Raw genomic sequence first — 11,609 nt, 5'->3', positions numbered from 1 at the left:
CCTAGAGCAATGAGATGAACAATCCAATAATCTGTAGTGTTGATTGAAGAATAAATGTTGGTCAGGACATAAGGAAGAGAAATGCTACTGTTTACGCAGTACTCCATGATCTTCAATGTTCATATGGATCATAGGATTGGACATTGGTTTAACATCATATCTGAAGGATGGCACTTCTGACAATGTCTACTCTATATTACATGAGAGTAGCCACTCAGATTCCATGCTTAATCCTGTGCTTAACTCCTGTTGTGAGACTCGATGGCACTGGTTCAGAATTCTACCAACTGAATCAACTGACCATAAAGGTGCCAATCATTGATGAATACCACCTTCTTCAGCTAGATTTAGAGATGCAAACAATCATTACAATGGATTTAATTACGGAACTGGAAGTGCAAATCACACTAAATTTTGATATGACCATAAAGCAAAAAATATATAAATGCTGGAAATCTGAAATCAAAACAAAATCGTCAACAGGTCATGCTACAGTTGTGAAGAAACAGATTTAAATGATGAATGATCATCAACGTGGAACTTCAAATCTGTTTCTCTCTTAGAGATACTTCCAGACTTCAGAATGTTTCTAGTATTTTCCACTTTTATTTCTGAAATGTCACTTTGCTAGTTCATTCCAGGCAGCTGCAGGGAATATAACTAGTGTGAATGAGTATGCTGTCAATTAGAGCATCAAAGAGACCACAGATGCCCTCCTCTAATACCACAACATCTTTATTCAACTCAGCAGGGATTGCTTGTAGTAACAAAGAAAACAGTCTCAACTTTTTGGCTGTAGTGGTTTTTATCGGTGTGAGACATAATAGACTGCATACATGTGCACCAGCATTATCATTTTTCAATAGAATGTGTTTGCGCCCCCCACATTCTCACCATTTCAAACATTATTCACTCATACACCCTTTTCTGATAAAACTAATTACACCTAATTCTTGAGGCAAACCTTTGTAGCACAGTTTTATCTTGAAAACAAGTTCCAAGCTGGTTTTTGAAGAGACTATGTTTATCTGTTATAATTTAGAATTTTGAGACTTTAACATTTCTCAACCTCAGTTTGAACAAGTACACGATAACAAAAAAAGGAAGAGAACATTTAGGATCTTGAAGTAACATTTCTGATGCTTAGGTGTCATAAGATCTTGCAGTTCCCAAAATACATTGTCATGCAGTATGCTGTATGATTCAAAAGGACTTAAGTTACCAAATTTCAGAAGAAGCAGCAATACATGGAAGAGAAGGAATATGAAGATGCACAGAAATCTCCAGCAGAGATGCTAAAATGTAGGAACAAATAAGTTTTCAAGCTCTGAGTAACGACGTTTTTGATTGAAATAATTCAACAGATCACATTCATGTACTACATTTAATGAACTAACTTTATTTGTATTGCTGCTAATTGTAATTGAAAATGTACAGCCTCCCTCCCTTTATGACTGCCAAATATGAGTTAATTTTGTAAAACTTGTCAATGTCAGGGAATATTGATATGACATGTATGATGATGTGAATGAGTGGTTAATAAATACAAAGTCTTCTGTATTATTCCGCGAATATTTGAAGGAGAAAGTGTTTCTTAGTCTGACCATAAGCTTTGGAGACACAAATGTTCATACATAGAATTTTCACAACCTAGTTCCTGGCCAAACAGCAGGACAATTCATGACTTGGGAGACCATTGATAGCTGGAACAGGATTTTCCAAGGCTGTTTAACTTAAGATTCACCTGTAGATTGCCAGACCAATCTGGAAGATGTAGGATATGGCATTAGTTCTATCAAAGAAAGGATTTCTAATAAAAAAGGTTACAATGGCTCACCAGTTCTTGGATATTTTCAGGCTGCAGCACTCAGAGGATGTAGTTAAAAACCCAACTGTGGAATCTGGGGACTGCAAGAGACAAGGATGGGAGGCCTCTCCAACCAAATAGGTGTGGGTGGAAGTGGCCAAGTAATGCAGCATCAGAAATGTGAATATGCAAACCTGTGACAGTGCTAGAGACAGAGAATCTAGGATCTCAGGGGGGCATAAAAGGTGAGTGGCATTACACTTTCAGATGGTAAGCCTTACACTTTGACATTCCTGGACTACCTTCAGTCTGACAGCAATGAATCTTGGAGAAGGGAGCATGATGTCAGGATCCTTCCCAACATCACATTTAGTGGATATAATTCCTGACATCATATTCAAACCTGCCTCTTATTGCCTAGGAAAATTCTACAGTGCCTTTCCCTTAGCATCAACTACAGCAATATGTTACATTCACGGGCTCTGAGCTGTACATTATCACATTAGCTAATCATAAGTGAAACTGGTACATGTTGAAAGAACATGACTTCTACTGGAGAGAGTCCTCACAAATTCCATTGTTGCCCAGGACCTTTCAGATTTCAAACTCCTGTTCTAAATGCTCCAAAATGGTTACCTATTATACTTCTACTTCAGCTTCTAAACTAGTGGCCTGTACTATCTAGAAGGACAACGGCAGCAGATGGAATGGAACACCACCACCTACAAGTTATGAATTTAAAAATGCTAGCAGCACATTGATAGCTGTTGGACTTTTGGTGAGAGGTCAATACTGCAGTATTTTATGATTTGTCTTGTTTATTGTACTGGTTTGGCACTTTCATCATTGAGGATAGGGATATTGTGAAAACTCCTCCTCCAGTGAGCTGGTCGACATTATTCATGACTTGATGTTCTGGACTGCAGAGGTTAGATTTGATCTAGTAGTTTTGGGTCTGCTTCGCTCAATTGGATGCTACCTATGCTACTTGGAATGCAAATCATCCTGTGTCATATCTTTACCAGGTTGGCACTCATTTGTACACATATTTGCACAACAGAGAATCTGCTGATCAGGTACATGCAAATTGGGCTGGTGTCACTCTGATTTCTTCAAGCTTGCTGTTGCCTAAGCAGTAATTAGCACTGCAAAATATGATGTACAAAAGCACTTATGTGGAGTTAGGCGTAATATTTAGTCTGGCTCCACAATGTTCCTGATGGCAAGTGCCAGCCTTGAATTACCTCCATCCTGATGTTTTCCACCTCCTGGAGTCCTAGGATTCACCTGAGGGCTGCTGTAGGAGGCAAAAAGCCCAACAATGGAATACTGGCATTAGATCAGCATCCCCTTGTCAGGCAACAAGCGGTAAATTGTTAAAATACAGCCAAGGTCTAAGTTCGTGTGGCCCTTGGGCTTCCCAATTGGCGTACATAATCTACCTATACCGTTGGTTTTGCTCCCTCTAATAGGACATAACTATTATTTTTTATGCTATCATATCATGTCTTTTCTACTTTTGGGTTTCCTGCATGTATTTCTCCTCTGTGTACCATCATTTACATCTTGGTCCAGGGAAGCAGCAGTGTATGGCCTATAGATTTCTTCTGCAATGTTGCAATTACTGAACCTCTATGATCAACTCATAGGAGGTACACTTCCAAAGGCATCACACTAACCCTCATAAGTCTCATAAAAGCTAAACACGTCTTGCTAAACATGCAGTGTGGTCTGACAGCACACTGAGAAAGTTCATTTGTAATACTAGTCGCATTACAACATTGGGTTGAGTAGAGAATGGAGACCTCTAATTTCACAGGACAGCCATAATAACATAATGCACAATTTTTTTTAAAAATCAAGCTCACATTTAAAGGGACACGTTCATGTTGAAACAAACAACAGTTTCCATGGGGATGGAAAATTTTCAAAACCTTCTTCAGTTAATTTTAAACACATGGCCCTGAGAAGTAGTTGAACACAAGCCAGAATGCACGTAGGTTTGTTGTCTGGAGCATTACTCTGCAATCTTGAGGATTTCCACAGCAGTGGAAATTAATTTTAGATTTTAGGTCTCAAGAATTCTAAATACATAAAAACCTCCCGTAAATCACAATGTTAGATTCAGTTATTTCTGCCAGCCAGCTTTTCCTAATAAAGTGGTACTCTTGAATACAATAACATTTCAGGCAAAATATTCCCCAAATGTTTTAAACAAAAGCAATTAGGAGAAAAGTTACTCTAAAATATTTGTTTTTTTGAAAAAGGATGCTGAGACATGAAAAACCTTTCTGAAGCAATAAGCTGGGCATCGGTTTCACTGCCATCAAGCACGGTCAATTAGTAATTTTCCACATGTAACCATCACAATCACTATGCTTTTTGTTAGTGAGCTATCAGAGACAAAAGATTTTCTGTTTTTAATCCAACTGCACAATCTGTAGGACAGTAAACAGCAATGGGAATATCTCCCCCATCTCAAATGCTTGAGGTACCCAACACAAAGTACTTCTGCATTTATATTTTAGTAGTGAACTGATTGAGTGAAGTAGTCGGTGTTGTTTCAAGATAAATTGGAACAAGGCATCACTGCTGCATGTGACAATGTCATGAAAACAAAGGCCAGGTTGCAGCCTGCTCAGCTTGCAAAACATGATCCTGGAAAGGGTGAGGAGTGTTACTTGACCTGAAGTTATTTATTTTAAAAGAGAATTGTAAAAGTTATTAACATATGATTCCCCTAGTGGAAATTTCATGGTATTCCTCGTTGTGTCACGGAATATACTTTTTTATGACATAGCACTAATGCAATCTAATTATTATAATTATGAAACATTATTCTGCTGCTAGGTTGCAAAGATAACATTTGACTGCCTGTTAAAGGACACAATGTCTAAATTCTGAAAATATGTTCAACTTAAGAGAAATTAGTGATTATTTCTTCCTATTTTAGTAACAGTAAGAACTGGCTGGCTTTCTTCTTTTGTATTTTAAGAAAGATTATTCTGCATAAATAAATTGTGGCATTTCAAAATATGAGAGAACAATAGTTGTAACATTGTAAGTTGTCCAATTGAGATTTGAATAATTTTATTTCATGTTAAAGCAAGGCATATGGTTCCTTTTAATATGTTTGGATCAAATTAAAAAAAAAAGACTGGCAGCAAATGACATCCCACTATGGGAGAAGATGGTGGAAAATCTATTTTTATCAATTTGATGTTTATTGTAAAAGGTTTTCTGAATGATCCACAACCCAGCCATTACAAGTTGGGTCTTAGCTTGAGTGAACTATTGGATGTCGTAGCGCTCATCACTTCTGTAAACAATGAGTTTATATTTTGTATAATGCTAAAACTAATGCTGAAATAACTGTACAATAGCATAAATCAAGGTTTTAATATCAGAATTTATTGTGAACTATAAATCTGGTATTTTGTATATGTAACTGTCTGGCCAGTTTGAAGGTGGATGAGATGAGGTCGGATATGAATTGTTAAGCTGTTTGGTTTCATTGCAGCAAGCAATCAGTCTGAGAAATAGTTGCAAAGAACGTACTTCATTCAATTCACACAATGGAGGTGGGTGGGTGACAAAAATATTGTGCTGGCTGTCCTGCTAGTTTTCAGCTGTGGTTCCTGGCACTGGCAAGTTTCACCAGAACAGTCGGAGCCAATTTACTCATTGAGGGCCATGTTCAGATTGTGGTTGTTTCAGAGCTGTACCCTGGGTTTGGAGCCATCTGGTGCATAGAGGCAGATACACACTGGGGAGCCAGCTGTGGTAACCCTCAGAAGTTAGCAAACACATAAAAAGGAGAATGTTTCAGACTGTGACTCAGTTGCCATAAGGTTAGCACATGTTGCAGGAAGAATGCTTAATAAGTTCTCAAGTAACAAAAGGGATTGTCATCTTGCTGGCACGACTGGGCCTGAGAGGGGGTCAAGGCTTCCAATCTGAATACATGGGCAGCAGCGGATAATGGGTGCACAACTCTCAATTTCTGCATCCAATGACAATAAGTGGCGACATCTTTCACAGTAAGAAAATAGCCCAGATATCAAGGGGCTGAAAAGAGGTATAAGGATAGAAAGGCCACAGAAGCCATGCCTTCACATTCGTCATATTGGTGATAGGTGCAATGACCAAGAACCAATGCTGGGAGAAACTACAATTCTCCAGGCAGATGGTGACAGAGATTTGTGCCTTCGCCATGGAAGATCTCACACCACTACTTACCATCCCCTGCTGGGTGCCATCAAAGTTACTGTGGCCTTGAACTTCTTCATATCTGGTTCCATTTAAAGAGTAACTGTGAACTGTGCTGGCATCTCACAAGTATCTGCATACCATTGCATCCCACCAATCACTGATGTCCTTGTTGCAAAAGCTGTGCAGTATATAAAATTTACAGATACAGTGCAACGCAATGACAATGAGTAGTGTAATCACCTCTATTGCTGGATACCCCTATGCACAGGGCATCATCGATTGCACCCATCTAGCCATCCAGGCACTAAGTACCCATCCAATAAGAATCATCTACAAAAAGGCCTTCCATTTTCTCAATGTTTAGCTGGTCTGTGACCAGAATAAGAACCTTATGCATCTGTGTTCTTATTTACCTCCTCATTCAGTTCAGGCTCTGTAACTCTTCATTTCAACTCCCAAACTCTGTAAAGGGTTTATTAGGGAGAAGGGATATACTTCAAAAAATAGATTATCATGGTGAATGAATAGCTAAGATGGAGGTACAGAAATGCCAAAACCTAAGCTCATTAAGACAACTATTGAGCAGGCTGTCAGGCTTACGAAGATTCCATTCTAGTGACTACCCTATAGCATATTCCTGAAAACATCTCGCAAATTGTGATGGTCTGCTGTGCTCTCTGGAGCACAGGCTCCCCAGGGAAGTGATCTTGAAGGTGATAGGCTTGATTGCAGAACTTGGAGGAGGAGCAGTAGAAAATGGTAGAGCAGGAGGAAAGTTTGCAGAACACATGAGTGCTCCACTACATTGGGTAATGTTTGAACTCAGCATGGTGTTTAGTGGCTGTGTTAGGATGACATCCACATCAAGGATCATCTCATTCAGGCTCGTATTAGCTGAACCCCTCAGGCACAGGAAGTATAGCACAAGTTAGAACTCATTTTAAACTACCTGTGAGAACACTTCAGTTGATGATGCAGCTTGGAATAGCTTAACTCTAACTGCCAATGAAGGATACACATTGGTTGCCCTTATCATGAAGATGCCAGTTGAGGCACCTTTAGAGGCTGCTGCATCCTACACCATTAGTGCCTTTGACCAGTCAAAACCAGTGGTTTTGCACTCTTGTGTACATCAGTTGTTACGATTCAAGCTGATGTTACTACTGGATAAGACAAATCCTAATATAAAATCTGGCTTGATTGTTTTCTTTCAACTCAACATGCAGTCTTTCAAAGCACACAAGACTGCAGATTTGTTTTAAAAATAAAACTGATGTTTATGACAAAATAAATAAAAATAAAACCAAACCAAATTAAATAAAACACCATTTCAAAAATTTCAAAACACTCAGCAAAAGAAAATCCCATCTATTTCCCAACACCATTACGTTATACATACCAAAAGGTTAATTCAGTTGGGTGGATGGTTGGTTTGTGATGCAGAGTAAGTGTAGGTTCAATTCCTGCACGGTCTGAGGTTACCAACCTCAACCTCTCCTCTCGCCTGAAATAGGGTGACCCTCAGGTTAAACCACCACCAGGTGTGTCTTTCTGTAATTAAAGAGCAGTTCTATGGTCTGGCAGGACTATGGCCACTTTCCCTTTACTCAAAAGCCAGAGAAATTCCTCTTGCTATATCAGAAACTGAATCAGACTAGCCATATAATTACAGTGGCTACAAGAACATGTCAAGAGGCTAGGAATCCTTCAGTGAGGATGACGAGTACCATCCTTATCCCCAAGCCGTTTCCACAATCTACAAGGCCCATATGATGTAATTCTCCCCACTTGCCTGGAAGAGTGCAGTTTCAACAACACTCAACAAGCCTGAAACCATCCAGGATAAAGTAGCCTGTTTGATTGGCACCACATCCACAAACATCCACTGCCTCCACCACCAATGCTCATAGCTGCAGTGTGTACCATCTTTAAGATGCACTGCAGAAATTTATCAAGGTGCCTTAGATAGTACCTTCCAAACCCTTGATCACTACCATCTAGAAGGATGAGAGGCAACAGATTCATAGGAACACAACCTCGCCAAGCCTTGTTGCATGTCGACATGGAAAAATTCTGAGTCATGAACCTCCCTGACTTGGAAATATACCACCATTCCTTGGGTGTTGTCAGGTCAAATTTATAGAATTCCCTCCCTAATGCAAATCCTAATGGATCTGTCTACAGCACACGGACTGCAGCAGTTCAAGAAGGCCGCTCACCACCATTTCCTTGAGGGCAATTAGAGATGGGCAATAAATGCTGGCCTTGTCAGTGACACTGACATCTCATGAATGAATTTTTTTAAAAAAGGTACCAAATATGTAGGCCTATCCTGTGATCTGAGAACACTTTTCCTTAAATCCTCACACAACTGAAATCTTAGAAATTCTCACCTTTGAATATCCAATTCTGATTTCTAACCATACACTGCTGGCATGAAGGTTTCATGAATTATACCCTTTCACCGAGGAAACGTTTTTCCTTAACTACTGTGAACAATCTCCTTTTTCTTGGAGAAACAACACTTTCATCTGATTTCAGTCACGTCTCCTTCAAACTACTCAACAGCTTTCCACACTCTGGATTTTTCTAAGCTAAACTTAATCCTTGAAGTTATTCTAAACCCAAAAGCAAACTAATATTTTTCAGTGTTTTCTCACTCCTGTTGTAAAGCCCACAATATAAGCAAATGTTAGCACTCTAGAAGGCCCTGCAGTCACCTTCTGTCAGACACATAGTGGTATAAAATTGTGGTTCCATAAAGACTGGCTGGTTAATTAGTCATCCCCTTCAGAAAAATAGACTGATGCACATTTGCCATTTGTATGAAATCCAAACTCTTCAAAAAAAAAGTTACATATAAATTACACACACACAGCCCTCATCATACACTGCACAGCTTATAGATGCACTCCAAGTCCTGTCAAATTTGAATCTCCATGTGGTTGGCCATCCTTTCAGTGGAGATGTTCATACACTTAAACCCTGAGCCATCATAATGCCCATGAGCTGAACGGACTTCATTCTCAACCCATGACAACACCATCTCAGGGATCTCTACCATATAGGAGAATATGTCCAGGAATGTCACCTTTTCAAAAAAAAAATGGAAATTCAATTGGCTAAATAATGTCCCAGGAGTCCACTCTTAATCATCAAGATAGTGATGGAAGTTCTCCTCGACAATGTAAACAAGCGGTATTTATTCAGGGACAATCTGCTCACTGATGCTCAGTTTGGATTCTACCAGTGACATTCAGCTCCTGATCTTATGACAGCTTTGGCCCAATCATGGGGAAAATGCTGAATTCCAGAGGTGAGGCAACAGGGACTTCTCTTGACATCAAATAGCATTAATGAGCTCCAGTGATATTGAAATCAATGGGAATCTAGGGGAAACGTTTTGAGCACAAAAAAAGATGGTTGTCATTCATGGAGTTCAGTCATCTTAATCTCAGGATACCATTGCAGGAATTTGTCAGGGGCATCGCAGGACCAACATATTCAATTGCTTTGTCATGGCCTTCCTTCCATCATTAGGTCAAAAGTAGGAATGTTCGCTGATGATTGTACAATGTTCAGCACCGTTCATTACTTCACAGGTACTGAAGTTGTCCATGTCCACATGCAACAAGATTGGATAACATTCAGGCTTGGGCTGATGAGTGGTATATAACATTCACATACAAGTGCCAGACTATGATCATTTTCCTTGACATTAATACGAATATCATTGAATCTCCCACCATCATTATCCTGAAGTTAATTGTTGACCAGAAACTGAGTTAGCCAAATAAATTCTGCTACCTTAACAGCACCTCAGCGGCTTGGAATTCTGTGTTAAATAACCCCTCTGTTGAAGAATCAAACATATCTACCATCTATAAGGCACAAGTCAGATGTGTGATGGCATTCTGTATACTCACCTGGATGAGTGGAGCTACAACATTCAAGCAGCTCAACACCATCCAAGTCAAAGCAATGTACTTGATTGGCACATTATGCAAACCTTAAACATTAAATTCCTCCACTATTTACGTACAGTTGCAGCAATGTGTATACCAACAAGATTCACTGCAACAATTTCCTGAAGCTTGTTCAGGATTAGTTTATAAACTCACAACATGATCACTCAGAAGGACAAGGGAACACCATCACCTGCAAGTTTTTCAAGTAACACACTGTCCTGGCTTGGAATGATATTGCTGTTCCTTCACCTCATCACTTCAAGGTGTACCTTTTCCCAAACTTCCAAAAGGCAATTAAAAATCGGTTGACCTTACCAATGTTGGTTGCATTCTAAGAGCGAATTAAATCATCAAATCTTTACAGTATGGAAGCAGGCCATTCAGCCCATCAAGTCCACACTGACCCTCCGAAGATCATCCCACCCAGGCTCACCCACTACCCTATAACTCTGTATTTCCCATGGCTAATCCATCTAGCCTGCACATCCCTGGACACAATGGATAATTTAGCATGGCCAAACCACCTAACGTGCACATCTGTGGACTGTGGGAGGAAACTGGAGCACTCAGTTTCACGTGCATACTGGGGAGAATGTGCAAACTCCACACAGTCGCCCGAGGGTGGAATTGAACCCAGATCCCTGGTGCTATGAGGCAGCAGTGCTAATCACTGAGCCACTGTGTCACCCAGTTGTAAAGCTTCTCAATACAGCAGTGTTTGGCATGGTGCTGGATGGGCTGATGTGCAAAGCACAAACTCCACTCGCTACACCCCCTGCACCCCACACATTCCAAATGCACCCCCCATCCACCCAAATCTACACATTCCAAAATTCTCACTCCAACAGTGATGCCAATCTTCGCCTTCCCAGCTGCTCATGGTCAGTGACATTACTGAAGTCCCTGGCTTCTCTTCCATACTGTTGATGGGGTGTGAAAAGGAAAGCACGCTTCCTGTCTGGATATTTTGACATGCATGGTGATCCAGTTTCTCCTGCACAGATAAGATAGAGTGTTTAAGGCACTGCTGGCCTCCATGGTCAATGGCAGCAACCCATTTTTACGTGAAGCCCCTTTACATAACAGTGCTGGCAGGTCCTCAACAGCAATGTGGCTCTTGGATTCCTTGTTGAAGGATCAGTAGTTGCCTTATGCACACATTCTTCCCATGCTCAGGAGCAATATGCACTTTCAGGTTTCTTTAGCTGGGTTTGAATACCCAGAGCTTGTCATGAGGGATGGGGTTATGGTGTTGCAGTCAAAGCAAATAAGGTCATTTGAATCTCTTCTGGCACCTGGTTGCTCCAGACCATACTCTATCAACACACTATTTCTACAAACTCAATCAAGGCCAGTTGGACTGCAAAGTTGCCATATTTTAAGAAGATTGTATTCCTCTCCTCACTGACCTTCACATCATCATCTACAAAGCACAGGGTCGCTCTGCCCTTGCAGCCAGCTCTCTGTCTCGTCTGCTCCATCCATCACAGTACTGCAGCAATTATCTAATGAAGCAGCAGCCACAATAACTGCTGTGATGGGTTTATATCAGGTCTGCTCTTTTTCTGTTTGCTTCTGCTCCTACTTTTAAAGACCACTCTCCAACCAATTAACAATCCACT

This window comes from Rhincodon typus, chromosome 20 (assembly GCF_021869965.1).
Source record: "Rhincodon typus isolate 14 chromosome 20, sRhiTyp1.1, whole genome shotgun sequence".
Classification (NCBI taxonomy): domain Eukaryota; kingdom Metazoa; phylum Chordata; class Chondrichthyes; order Orectolobiformes; family Rhincodontidae; genus Rhincodon; species Rhincodon typus.
Note: the sequence above shows the minus strand (reverse complement) of the source record.